This window comes from Protopterus annectens, chromosome 7.part0 (genome assembly GCF_019279795.1).
Source record: "Protopterus annectens isolate FY-2018-M chromosome 7.part0, PAN1.0, whole genome shotgun sequence".
In the NCBI taxonomy this organism is placed as follows: Eukaryota; Metazoa; Chordata; order Ceratodontiformes; family Protopteridae; genus Protopterus; species Protopterus annectens.
This window is the reverse complement of record NC_056739.1, coordinates 347700667-347714099: the sequence shown is the minus strand read 5'-3', so window position 1 is coordinate 347714099 and position 13433 is coordinate 347700667.

Below are 13433 nucleotides of genomic sequence, written 5' to 3'. Positions count from 1 at the left end.
ATATATAACCAAAAATACACCGAGGTACCACACAATAGCGTCTTTAATAACACAAAAAAATAAATAAGAACAGTGGTGAGCGCTTTCGCAAAACTAATTGCTTCATCAGACAAGAAAATAAAACACTCCATTGCTTATATACAGATGGAACCATTGACTCAATCACTGATGTCATAGGTCAATTAAGGCATTAAAGCTACATAAAACTTATAAATGTAGAGAAGGCTACATATAGAGAAAACTGTATATAAAAGACACATATAAAAAACTGCATGTAAATGCATATAAAAAACTGCATATAAAAACTGCATAAAAAACTATAAACAAAAACTATATACAAAACTGTTGGTAAAAGACCTAAGTAATGCGCATAGATATAAACTCCATAAATACTGTAGCTATGAAAAACATAGATAAAAATAAAGGCTAAAAAGGCTAAAAATCTGGATCTAGTCATAAAATCTATCTACAATATGTATGTATAACTAAAAGTAGTCTATGTCTCTAAAATATGAATAAATATAAATATAAGTGTAATGGGTGTATGAGGTGCCTAAAATTAAACATGTTTGAGGTGTCTTGCTTTCAGGAAAGGAACCAAGGAAGTAGAGCCTGGATATTTATCTGCATTCAATTTAATGATCCATCTCTGTTCACAGCTTTCAGTAAAATTTTCTATATCCCCTCCTCTAATGTTTTTGTGTATGCGCTGTAGCACAAAAAACTTAAAAGAATGTGAATTATCTGTATTAATAATATGCTGGGCGAGTGCATTAGTGGGTTTCTTATTTTTGACATCACGAAGATGTTCTAGAATTCTGTCTTTAAGAAATCTATTCGTTTTACCCACATAAAACACCAGACATTTCTGACAAAAACAATAATAGACAACATCAGTGCTCTTGCAATCAACATAAGTATTAAGCTGTAACTGAAAATGCTTGGTGGGGTGGACATAGGTATTTGTACTGTAAATATAGGGGCAGGCACTGCGTGACCTGCAAGGAAAAGTGCCCTGACGTGAAGAAGGGATGGCTTTCTTAGGTACATCCTTGTTACATAACTGTTTCTTGAGTGATATATTGTTCTTGAAACTGAATAGTGGATCTTTACAGGTGATAACCTGCAACTGTGGTACCTCTTGTAATAGGTGCCAATGTTTCTTAATGATGTCAACATATTGGTTGACGTCACTCGCAAACTGTAACACTACTCTAAATTCATTATGTGGCCTAGAGTTAATGTTAGATGGATTATTACATGGAACTACCTCATTGTTGTTAAAATAAGGTCTAGATTTAGTTGATCTCATATGCCATGCATCAGATATAGTTTTATCAATTTCATCAGGTTGGTATCCTCTAGCTATAAACTCAAATTATCAATTATTTAATGCTAGTAGTGCATCCTCATCATCATCATGTGATCTTAATGTCCTATAAACTTGCCCTTTTAATACATTTCTCGGGATGTGCCTGGGATGCATACTAGTTTTGTGTAGGTATGTGTTCTTTCTAGTTGGTTTGTGGAAGATTCTACTCTTGAAGCAGTTAAATTCAGCTTTAGCTAGATGTACATCAAGAAAATCAATCTCAGCTGCAAATAGTCGGTATGTGAATTGTAAAAAGTCAGTGGTGGTATGCAGATAATCAACAAAGGATGTAAAATCTAAACCATTGCTATTCCATAAAATAAAAACATCATCCACAAAACGTACATACCATAACACTTGATGTAAGAAAGGATTCAAACCGGAGAGTATTTATGGAGTTTATATCTATGCACATTACTTAGGTCTTTTACCAATAGTTTTGTATATAGTTTTTGTATGCAGTTTTTATATGCATTTACACGCAGTATTTTATATGTGTCTTTTATATACAGTTTTCTCTATATGTAGCCTTCTCTACATTTATAAGTTTTATATAGCTTTAATGCCTTAATTGACCTATGACATCAGTGATTGAGTCAATGGTTCCATCTGTATATAAGCAATGGAGTGTTTTATTTTCTTGTCTGATGAAGCAATTAGTTTTGCGAAAGCGCTCACCACTGTTCTTATTTATTTTTTTGTGTTATTAAAGATGCTATTGTGTGGTACCTCGGTGTATTTTTGGTTATATATAAATCAAAGATTAAGCCTGCTACCTCCCAGGAAAACCCTTGCCACAGTGAATGTTTATATATAAACTAAACAAAACTGTTTTGTGTAGTCCTATAGTTCTGCATTATCTGGTATGCTCACTTGCCAGTAGCTAAGTTGCTGCCTACATTACCAGGCTTCTCGTCCCTACTCTACCCTTACTAGATGCCTTACGGACATCAGTTGTACACCTACATGGTGAATTAGCCAAAAGTGAAATTAAATGCAGAAACAGGCTCGGTTAGGCAGTACCATCAGACCGTAAAGCTTACCTGCCCCATACTACCCAGCTGCAGCCTCGTGGTCTGCCCAATCTGAAATCCCACCTCGCTGACGTCACAGCCAAGGTAACTGTCAAAGGAAAAAACTTCAAAGACCAATACACGTAAGGTTCAGTTAAGGCACTTTAATTTACTTGCAGCAAGGAGACAAAAACATGCAAATACAAGGATTTTTCTAACTACTAACAGGAAGTATGTTCATTCTTATACTATTTTACAAGACATGGCCTTCTAAGCTGACGTAATCAAACACAACTTTTAGCATTGTTCTACAGCAGATGTTACTTCAGATTTTCTGCTGACATGACTAGATTTGTGAGAAACTTTTCAGAAAAACAACCTGGCCTTGGTGACTATTAATCCGTTTACAAGCATCTATTGTACAGTGTTACTTTTCAAGGTACTTTTCTAATACAGATACAAGCAAATGCTGATTGCAGTTCATATTTTCAAGCAGGCTTTGTACTAATTATCTGTAACTTCTACAGCTGCGTATTTTCTCATGGCACAGCAGAACTTCTTGTCTAAGTTTATTGTTCTATTCATTATTTTCCTAACGCAAGCAGAAATCACCTGCTTCTCAGTAAATTTCCAAGGCACAAGCAAGATTTTAGCTAACAGTACAAGGTCAGAAAGCCACTGCAGTTTGTACAGATTTATGCAGTATGAAATAGAATAAATGTGTTAACCCTTTTCAAGCTTCTAAATGCACTAAGCATATTGCTAATACACACATTAATACATATTTTTCTAACATTTCCCCCTATTAATACTTTTATTCTACTTTCAAAATAAGCATAAACAGTTTGTTTTCTTCTCCTAACCTCTTCCACTCAGGATTTGCAGTTAAGAGAGTCATTCAGTTTAGACTTATGAAAGCTTTTAAGTCTTTTAACAGTTCTTCAAACTCAGTACTTTGATATAAGGTTTCAGAAACTGACATGTCTATAAGGGCTTTAATCAGTCTTTTCATGCAGGGGATACCACAACAAATACATACTCCCAGTAGGAGCATACCTACACAAATGGCAATCAGGATGTTCATTAGGATGGTACCGCACCCCCCAAACCATTTCTGGAAAAAGTCCGTCAGTGGGTTTGGGCCTGGTTTGGTCATGGCCGACACTTGCTGAATTACCTCAAGATGATTGTCTATCTCGTGTTTATGGTCAGGAATATACGAACAGCATTCTTCTTGGATTAAAGCGCACGTACCACCTCTCGCCACTAGGGTGAAGTCGAGAGCCATGTGGTTTTGCAGCACTACAGTTCTCATAGCATTCAGTTTATGAGTCACCAATTCAAGAGCAGAAAAAGTTGCGTTGCTCATTACTTCGAGAGGTTTTGACAGTTTTCTCAGCTCCCAGATGGATTTCACTGCTCCATATGCTGGTAATATACCTGCCCACGATATAACGCTATCACTCAAGTCCATGTGTGTCAATCCTTTGTCTAGAGAGTGATGGTCTTTCCAGCGCACATCGATTTGTCCCACTGGATTTACAGGTTTCTTGACGACTTCTTGGACATTTTGAATTTTCCCATGAAGCAAAACTGCAGTGCGTCGTATGGCCAGAATCAGGTAACCCAAAAAACAACTGCCGGACCAATTCTCAGGTAACCATTTGTATGCCTTTCTGCCACACACAAAATAACAGTCCTCTACTTTAGTAGTAACCTTGCTATGAATGTACACTCGCCCTGCATGAAACATTTTTCTATCAATTATAGACAGCTGTTTATAAAGAACAGAATTATGTTTTACTTCATCAAATGTTTTGTGCATCAATCCAAGAAATGAATCATAGTTTGTATTACAATAAATATCTACTTTATTACGTTTAGTGTAACATCTATAAGGAACAGTCACATTGCAATTGCTCCAACCCACCTGAACAGTATCATTTTTATAAAAGCACACAGTTCCTTTTTGTGGAACAGACAAGTGCAATGCTATTTTATCTTGTGCTGTAATGGTTGAAGTGTCATAAATCAAGTTCTCCCAGGTCTCATTGACCCCTAGGGGGACTGTAGTCATTAATAACCCCCCGTATGCTGTCAGCAAAGCTGTGCAAATCCAGCAGTTCGAAACATTGGAAGTCTCAGCATACACATATTTAATTGCCTGGTAAGTGTTAAAGTTTGCATGCCAGTTTATGAGTAATGCTTCAAGTTTATTCAGTTCAGTCTGTGTGGCTGGGAAAAGAAAAGGCCACAACAAAAAAATTATTGTCACTAATACAGTTAACAGGATGATTATGCAATACTTCTGAGGAAAGGGTTGTTCTGCATTCCTGTTTCTTCTGGACTCTATCATTTTTGCTCTTGGCATGTAACAAGATTTTTGTCCAGTTCAAAGTTTTTAACTAATTTACAGTGCATCAGGTGGATCCAGGAGGCACGCTCCGCAATTTTGACTGCAGTGGGTGTTGACAAAAGCACTTGATATGGACCTTCCCACTTCAGAGACGCCCAATTTTTCTTCTTAACTATTTTCAGCCAGATCCACGCTCCAGGGGGCACTGCCACTTCTGACGGTCTGGTTCCTTCTTTATCTGAAACAGAATTTAACTGCAACAAATGTTTAGAATTTAACAAATTACGCATATACTCTGCTAATTTACTGTCAGCTTCCTGGTCTGCGGGCATGAGAGATTTCCACTGAGGTATATAGTAAGCCCTTCCAAAGAGCTTTTCAAAAGGAGTCAATCCTTTTGCATTCGGAACAGTTGTCATGCTCAACAGTGCCAGGGGCAGACAGTACACCCAGTTTCTCTGCGTTTCTGTTAATTTTCTTAGTTTACTCTCTAAAATCCCATTATGCCTCTCTACTCGCCCTGCTGATTGCGGGTGATACGCACAATAATACAAATTATACAAAAATGTTTACTTAACTGCTGTATGGTCTGATTCACGAAGTGTGTGACATTGTCACTCTAGATCCTTTCCGGAATGCCGAATCTAGGGATGATTTCTTTAACAAGAACTTTGGCCACCATCGTAGCATCTGGATTTTTAGTCAGAAAGGCTTCCACCCATCTGGAAAACATATCTACAATAACAAGACAATACTTCTTATTTCCACATTTATTCAACTCTATGAAATCCATACAAATAGTAAGAAATGGATACGGTGGTGTAGGGAAACTCCCTTGCTTGGACTTTAACGTCCCTTGTGCATGATGTTTATTACAGATGTGGCATAACGAACAAAATTTTTTAGAGTAGTTTGTAAATCCGTACATCATGAACACTTGGTTCATTAGCTGTACCATCCCCCCTGTTGAGACTTGGCACTGCCCATGGCTCAACAAAGCTGCATATCTAAACAAATTAGGCGGCAATATTGGTTTCCCTTCTTTAGAGATGTACAGCCCCTTTTCGAGAATTGCTCCTCGTTTTACCCATCTTTGTTTTTCAGTTTGCATAGTAAGTGTTTGCATTGTCTTTAACATTTCCAAGTCTAAAATCTCAGAGGGTTGTAGTTCCTCATTCAAAAGAAATACTTCTGTAGCTGCCTGCTTTGCAGCTGTATCAGCTCTTGCATTACCTTTTGAAATCCTGTCCTGTTGCTTGGTATGAGCTGTGCATTTACAAATAGCTACTTTCTGAGGTAACTGAATAGATTCTAAAAGATCTAAAATAAACTGTGCATGATTGATTGGTTTGCCAGTAGATGTTATCATTCTTCGATTTTTCCACTGTTGCGCAAAAAATGTACAGTAGAAAAAGCGTACTGGCTGTTAGTAAAAATGTTTACACATTTACTCTTTGCTAAGGTACATGCCCGTGTCAAGGCAATCAATTCTGCTGCCTGTGCAGATAAACTATATGGTAAAGATTTCGCTTCTATAATGTCAGTATCAGAAACTACTGCATATCCTACTAGGTTCTGTCCTGCAGGACCCCTTTTGCATGAGCCGTCCACGTAGTATGTCACCTCGGCATCATCCAAGGGAACATCCGTAAGATCTTTTCTAGGCAGTGTCTTTTGCTCAATCACCTGCAGGCAGCTGTGTGGTGTGCCGTCTGCAGGGATTGGGAGCAAGGTAGAAGGATTCAAAGTCGTACATCGTTCAATTGTCATATGAGGTTGGCTCAACAATATAGCATACAGGAAAGATGCCTAGCAGGGGAAAGATATGCTACCTTTTCTTGTAGTAAAATAATCGTGACTGCATGAGGCACTCTTAATGTAAGAGGGTGGAACAACACTACTGAGGCTGAAGCCTGTACTGCCATTGCAGCTGCAACTACTGCTTGTACACAGTGAGGTAAAGACCGTGCCACTGGGTCCAGTTGTGATGAATAATAAGCAATAGGGCATTGCTTGTCCCCATGCTGCTGTGTTAACACTGATGTCATATAACCTTGCTTACAATCTACAGTTTGGAAAAAAATGTTTATGATAGTTTGGTAATCCCAAAACTAATGAGGACACTATTAGCTGTTTCAGTTTGCAGAAAGCAGACTCTGCTTCTGGTGTCCATTGTAATAAATCCTGTGCTGCCATAGGCTTTTTATAAATCAGGTTAGTCAACGGTGCAGATTCCAAGGCATAGTTTGGAATCCAACTCCAACAAAAGTTAGTCGTACCCAGGAAGGACATCATTTCCTTCTTGGTAGTGGGTTTTGGTGCTTGTAAAATCGCTATTTTTTTCTGTCCTCATCTAATGTCCTACCTTCCTTGGATATTACATATCCTAGGTATTTAACTTGCTTTTTCCAAAGCTGCAGTTTATTTTTGTTTACTTTATGCCCTTCAGTGGCTAAAAATTGTAATAGCGCTATGGTGTCCTCTTTACAATCTTGCTGGGTGGGGGACGCCAGCAGGATATTGTCAACATAATACAAAATCTGACTATCTCTTGGTGGGGTAAATCCCGCCAAGTTGCTTGCCATTTCTTGTGAGAATACTGTTGGACTTTCACAATACCCCTGTGGTAGTCGCGTATATGTATACCTTTTCCCCTGAAATGTGAATGCAAACCAATGCTGGCTGTCAGGGTGTATCAGTATCGAAAAGAATGCATTGCTGATATCTACCACAGAAAAATATTCCTGTTGAGGTTTTAAATCATTCAACAGGGTGTGTGGGTCTGGCACCGTAGGTGCCCTTCATATTACTGCGTCATTTACAGCTTGTAAATCTTGGACCATACGCCACTCTCCATTCGCTTTCTAAACAAGAAATAAGGGTGTGTTACATGGTGAATCAGGAGATTCCACCAGCACCCCTTTCCTTAAGTAAAGCTGCTATAATAGGTTTGATTCCTACCTCTGCATCTTTTCTTAAGGGATACTGTCTCTTTTGTGGTCTAAATGCTGACTTTGGTGTAATAGTAACTGGTCCTGCTGTACGAATAAGTCCTACATCTGATTTTCCTGTTGACCAGAGATTTTCTGGTATATTCCGTAAGGCATCCTCTTCCTCCTTCAATATGAGTGCTAATCAGCTGTCCTTGCTAGACTGCAAGTGTACAGCTGGGTGGCTCTGAGTTATCCAATTCAGCTTCTGCATTTGTATTCCCTGTTCTGACAGTTCTAACTATGTCTGTTTTTCCCATCTCATGACTTTTTCTCCTAAGTCTACCTATTTTACATTCTTGTCCTTAGTTAAGCTAACATGTGGTAATCGATTAGATTTATAAAGTGCAAAGAACTCCTGGGGCAACGAACAGCTGACTACACTGTTCCCTTCTGTGTCCCAGTACAGATTACGTAATACCAATCTGTTTGCATGATTTCTAAACAATTCTTGCTCATATTCCTTATCAGGTCCTGGTGTATTACAATAATACAGAGTACAGTGCAACAAATGCTGTTTATCAATGTCAAGGGAGGGGAACTTGCTGACAGCTACGTTCATCAACTCTTTGGTCACTGCCCCTGGACCAGTTGTAACCAAGTCCTGGCTGTACCAGTAAAACATTTCACCCTCCGATTGCACTGCAAAGGTATCAATTTGTCGCTGTGCTTCCACACCCTGCATAGTCGGGACTACTGCTAGACCAAATAACTGCATAAGGTCTCTGCCCAAGAGGTTTACTGGGTATTTTGCAGATACAACAATTTTGCTTTTCTTGGTCAGTCCTGAAACAGGATCAGTTATCACAGTATTATGGGAGAGGGGCTCCCGATACAGTTGTCCATTAGCTGCTTTCACTAATATGTAATCAGGTGACTCTGAATTCTCTGGCAGTTGGGAGGGATGTACCAGGGTCCATGATGCCCCTGAGTCGCACAAGAATCTGACTTCCCTCCCTTCTACCAGGAGTGTAACTTCTGGTTTCATGTCTGCTAAATAGAGCTCTAAGCTCAATAAAGCCAAATCCAGTATTTCATTTTCTTCACTATCCGTGACTTCTTGCACTTCCTCTATTTCCTCTGTCACATTCTCTACTCTCTCTATCACATACTCATTTGTCCTTTCTCTGCTATCTCCTTCTAGTGATTCCTGACTATCATATAGTCAGTCCTCACCCTCCTTATCCTCTGTGGCTGCCTTCTTGTTTTTCTTGCAATCCCTTGCCAAGTGTCCTTTCTTACCGCATTTAAAACATTCACCCCTTTTCTTTCACCCTTCAAAGTCCTCTGATTGTTGATCAGATTGTTTGCTTTCCTGGGCATTTCTCTTGCCCTTTTTCCCGGACTGTACTACATATACATCTGCTCCATCTTCTACAGAAAATATTTGGGCTTTCTTTTTCTTTTTGCTATTAAAATGCCTTTCGGCATGTCTAGCATATTCAAGCAATGACTGTAACCTGCTTGTACGATGGTCTACCATGTGTTTTGTAATAAAGCTGCTTATAGGTGCAATACTGCCTTTCAAAAATGCATTCTTTAACTGCTGCTCATATGGGGAATCGTGTGTCTGATCTTCAGGAACCTGCATTCCACAATGGTTATTAAAACATTCTAATAGTCTGGCATAATATTGGTCAACAGTTTCACCTTCCTGTTGGATGCATTGATTAATGCAAGTCCAGTCTGCCCTAGGCTTCCATTTCTCAGAGATTCAGTCTGTAAGACCTTTCACTCTGTTGTCTAACTCTGCGCTGCTATGTGGGAGGGACCTGAGCGCAATATCATGGGGATTCCAGTCGCCACTACTCATGTGCCAATCTGGTCCCACAATTTGTCTGACTACTTTTTCTACCTCTTCTCCGTTTAAATTATAACTCAGCCTCATTCCTTGCAAATCTTCTAAGAACTTTCTAAAATTAACTTTTGGATGGGGAATTCCCTCAGTGGCTTTCCGGATGTCTTCTGGAGTCCAGGGTCTATACACTAGAATAGTTGGGTCCTGACCTTTTTGCCCTGCCTAAGGATTAGGTGCTTCTATAAGTGGGCATATTTCTTCTTCACTCATATATCATGAATTTCTACCAATTTGATATAACTCAATGTCCCCTTTTGAGTTTCCTGCCCATGTCCGAGACCTGGTCTCGACAAGATCTCTAACAAACGGTTTCGCTTTTGTAGTGTCTCTACTCACAGTGACAGCAGGATATTGCAGGGGTGGAGCAATTTGTTCACTTGCCTCATATTCTGGTAAGGGAGGTGGAGGGGCTGATGCTATTACTAAGCTATTGTTCTCCTTATCTAAAAACATTGCTTTTGAATTATTACTCTTTTGTTCCCTTCGGTTTACTTCCTCAATCCACCTATGTGCCTGAGGAATTCCTAATTGACGTTGCTTCTTTACCCGACCTCTAGAATAGATTTTAAGCAGTCTGACAAGTGAGGATTTTTCTAGTTTACCATCAAATTCATACTTATTAACCCATTTTGAGTAGTATTTAATATTATCAGCACACTGTGACTGCATGTATTTCGCGTCTTCGGTTAACGACGGATTTTGGGACCTTTTTGTACAATTATTACCCATTTTTGTTTTACCTTTTTAATCATTACATAACACCTTATTTTTAACGTGGTACCATGGATGTTTTTATAGTCTCTTCAGAATGACTGCCTACCTGCTCTGTTTCCCTGATCTATGACAAGACAGTAATCTTTCTGTCCCTGACTTATAAATAAAGTCTTAACAGAACAAATACAAATCTAGTCCCTGATCTACAACAGAAAAAGAAGGTAGATTCACCTTAGCTGAGCCTTTGTGATTGATCACCTGGTTCGAGTAAACCCATCCTTCAGTCGCTGATCAGAAAGTGGCTGGCCTCTTCTGTACGACAATTCAGTCGGAGGACTTTTCAAATAAGAAGAACCGATGTGGTTTCAAGCCACCTGGCCTGTCTGATCCGAGGTGAAGTGAAGGTTTCTGGTCCGAAGGACCAATCTGTCAAAGGAAAAAACTTCAAAGACCAATACACGTAAGGTACAGTTAAGGCACTTTTAATTTACTTGCAGCAAGGAGACAAAAACATGCAAATACAAGGATTTGTCTAACTACTAACAGGAAGTATGTTCATTCTTATACTATTTTACAAGACAAGGCCTTCTAAGCTGACGTAATCAAACACAACTTTTAGCATTGTTCTACAGCAGATGTTACTTCAGATTTTCTGCTGACATGACTAGATTTGTGAGAAACTTTTCAGAAAAACAACCTGGCCTTGGTGACTATTAATCCGTTTACAAGCATCTATTGTACAGTGCTACTTTTCAAGGTACTTTTCTAATACAGATACAAGCAAATGCTGATTGCAGTTCATATTTTCAAGCAGGCTTTGTACTAATTATCTGTAACTTCTACAGTTGTGTATTTTCTCATGGCACAGCAGAACTTCTTGACTAAGTTTATTGTTCTATTCATTATTTTCCTAACGCAAGCAGAAATCATCTGCTTCTCAGTAAATTTCCAAGGCACAAGCAAGATTTTAGCTAACAGTACAAGGTCAGAAAGCAACTGCAGTTTGTACAGATTTATGCAGTATGAAATAGAATAAATGCGTTAACCCTTTTCAAGCTTCTAAATGCACTAAGCATATTGCTAATACACACATTAATACATATTTTTCTAACATTTCCCCCCCTATTAATACTTTTATTCTACTTTCAAAATAAGCATAAACAGTTTGTTTTCTTCTCCTAACCTCTTCCACTCAGGATTTGCAGTTAAAAGAGTCATTCAGTTTAGACTTATGAAAGCTTTTTAGTCTTTTAACAGTTCTTCAAACTCAGTACTTTGATATAAGGTTTCAGAAACTGACATGTTTCTAAGGTCTTTAATCAGTCTTTTCATGCAGGGGATACCACAACAAACACATACTCCCAGTAGGAGCATACCTACACAAATGGCAATCAGGATGTTCATTAGGATGGTACCCCACCCCCCAAACCATTTCTGGAAAAAGTCCATCAGTGGGTTTGGGCCTGGTTTGGTCATGGCCGACACTTGCTGAATTACCTCAAGATGATTGTCTATCTCGTGTTTATGGTCAGGAATATACGAACAGCATTCTTCTTGGATTAAAGCGCATATACCACCTCTCACCGCTAGGGTGAAGTCAAGAGCCATGCGGTTTTGGAGCACTACAGTTCTCATAGCATTCAGTTCATCAGTCACCAATTTGAGAGCAGAAAAAGTTGCATTGCTCATTACTTCTAGAAGTTTTTACATTTTTCTCAGCTCCCAGATCGATTTCATTTTGCTAATACACACATTAATACATATTTTTCTAACAGTAACATAGTATGGCTGTCTGCCCTGGTGCCATTTTCAAAATGTTAGCGTGCTACTAGCAAGGTGATCTAGTGTCCCGGTGCAGTGTGCATACCAAGTAAGGTCTTTATTCTCAACTGCTAAGATCTTTATTACTGAAACTGTGGCTTGTCTGTAATATCAATATTATCAACTGTTAATACCGGTATTACTGGAACTACAGATTGTCTATATTATCAGCTGTTAGTATCTCTGTTACTTGTACTACGATTTGGCAATGTTATGGATGTAACACACCTAGAGCAGGAAATGTCTGTTTGTTAATGCTATCTCTGGCTGTAACCCTAGTGTATTTGTACTTGTACCATTCAAACAGGCATCCTGATGGCTATCATGACTAGTTTTTGACCCGGTTATTTACAGTTTGTAGATCCAAAAGAAAGGTAATCACTTTGTAGATGCCGTACTTAACAGTCTGCTACACCAACAGGTACTCTGTTACATATATAGTTGTTTGCACACAGGATAATTATAACAACTAGGCCCACTGTGTGCCTGAAGGACTTAGCTCATCTATCAGTCCACAAAACCATGTGCACTCTACTGCACAGAATAATTCCTCCAGCGAGGAATGATGCGTTACAGAAGCAGTAACGTTTAAATTTCCATTTGTACATAAGTGGAGTTGTACTGCTAAAGTGCACTTTTCAGGCATTAAATGCAAAGGTGCTTAGCTCAGGAAACAATTGTTTTGTGTCGCACTACTACAGCGCTCAACTCAGGAATGTCTTACACATGGGTTTAGCTGAGGAAGCTGTTCCATTACATTGTACTGCTTAAGCACACAACACAGATACTATTTGCTAAGGTGCTTAGCTTAGGAATCAGTGCATTATGTTGTGCTGCTAAGTGCACAGCTCAGGTATCCTTTTCATAGGTGTTTTTATAAGGAAATAGTCATATCTTAGCGAGCGCACTGTGCCGCTGAAGACTATTGCTCAGGAACTAGCAACAAAAGTTATCTGCTCACAAAGCACTCACATTTCTTGTGGGTAAGCTTTACTGAGAAAGCGTATAGCTTCGGAATCTGTTCAAAAGTTGCCATTTGTTCCAAATGGAATGGGTATAACTCAGAAGACACTAAATTTATCAGTGTGTAGACCTGCTGTTTTTTATTCTTCTAGACTGCTCCCGCCTACCAAAAACTTAATGTAGAACATAGGTTCATAGGTAGGTGCTAGGCTATTGGCCCAAGGGCCTAGGTAAGCCTAACCATCAAGGTTCCCTGGCTTACGCCACCTAAGAAAGTTATTTTCCTGTGCCACTGTTGAGCAGAGACAAAGAAGTGATCCCCAGGGTGTATTTCCTATTTCCCATC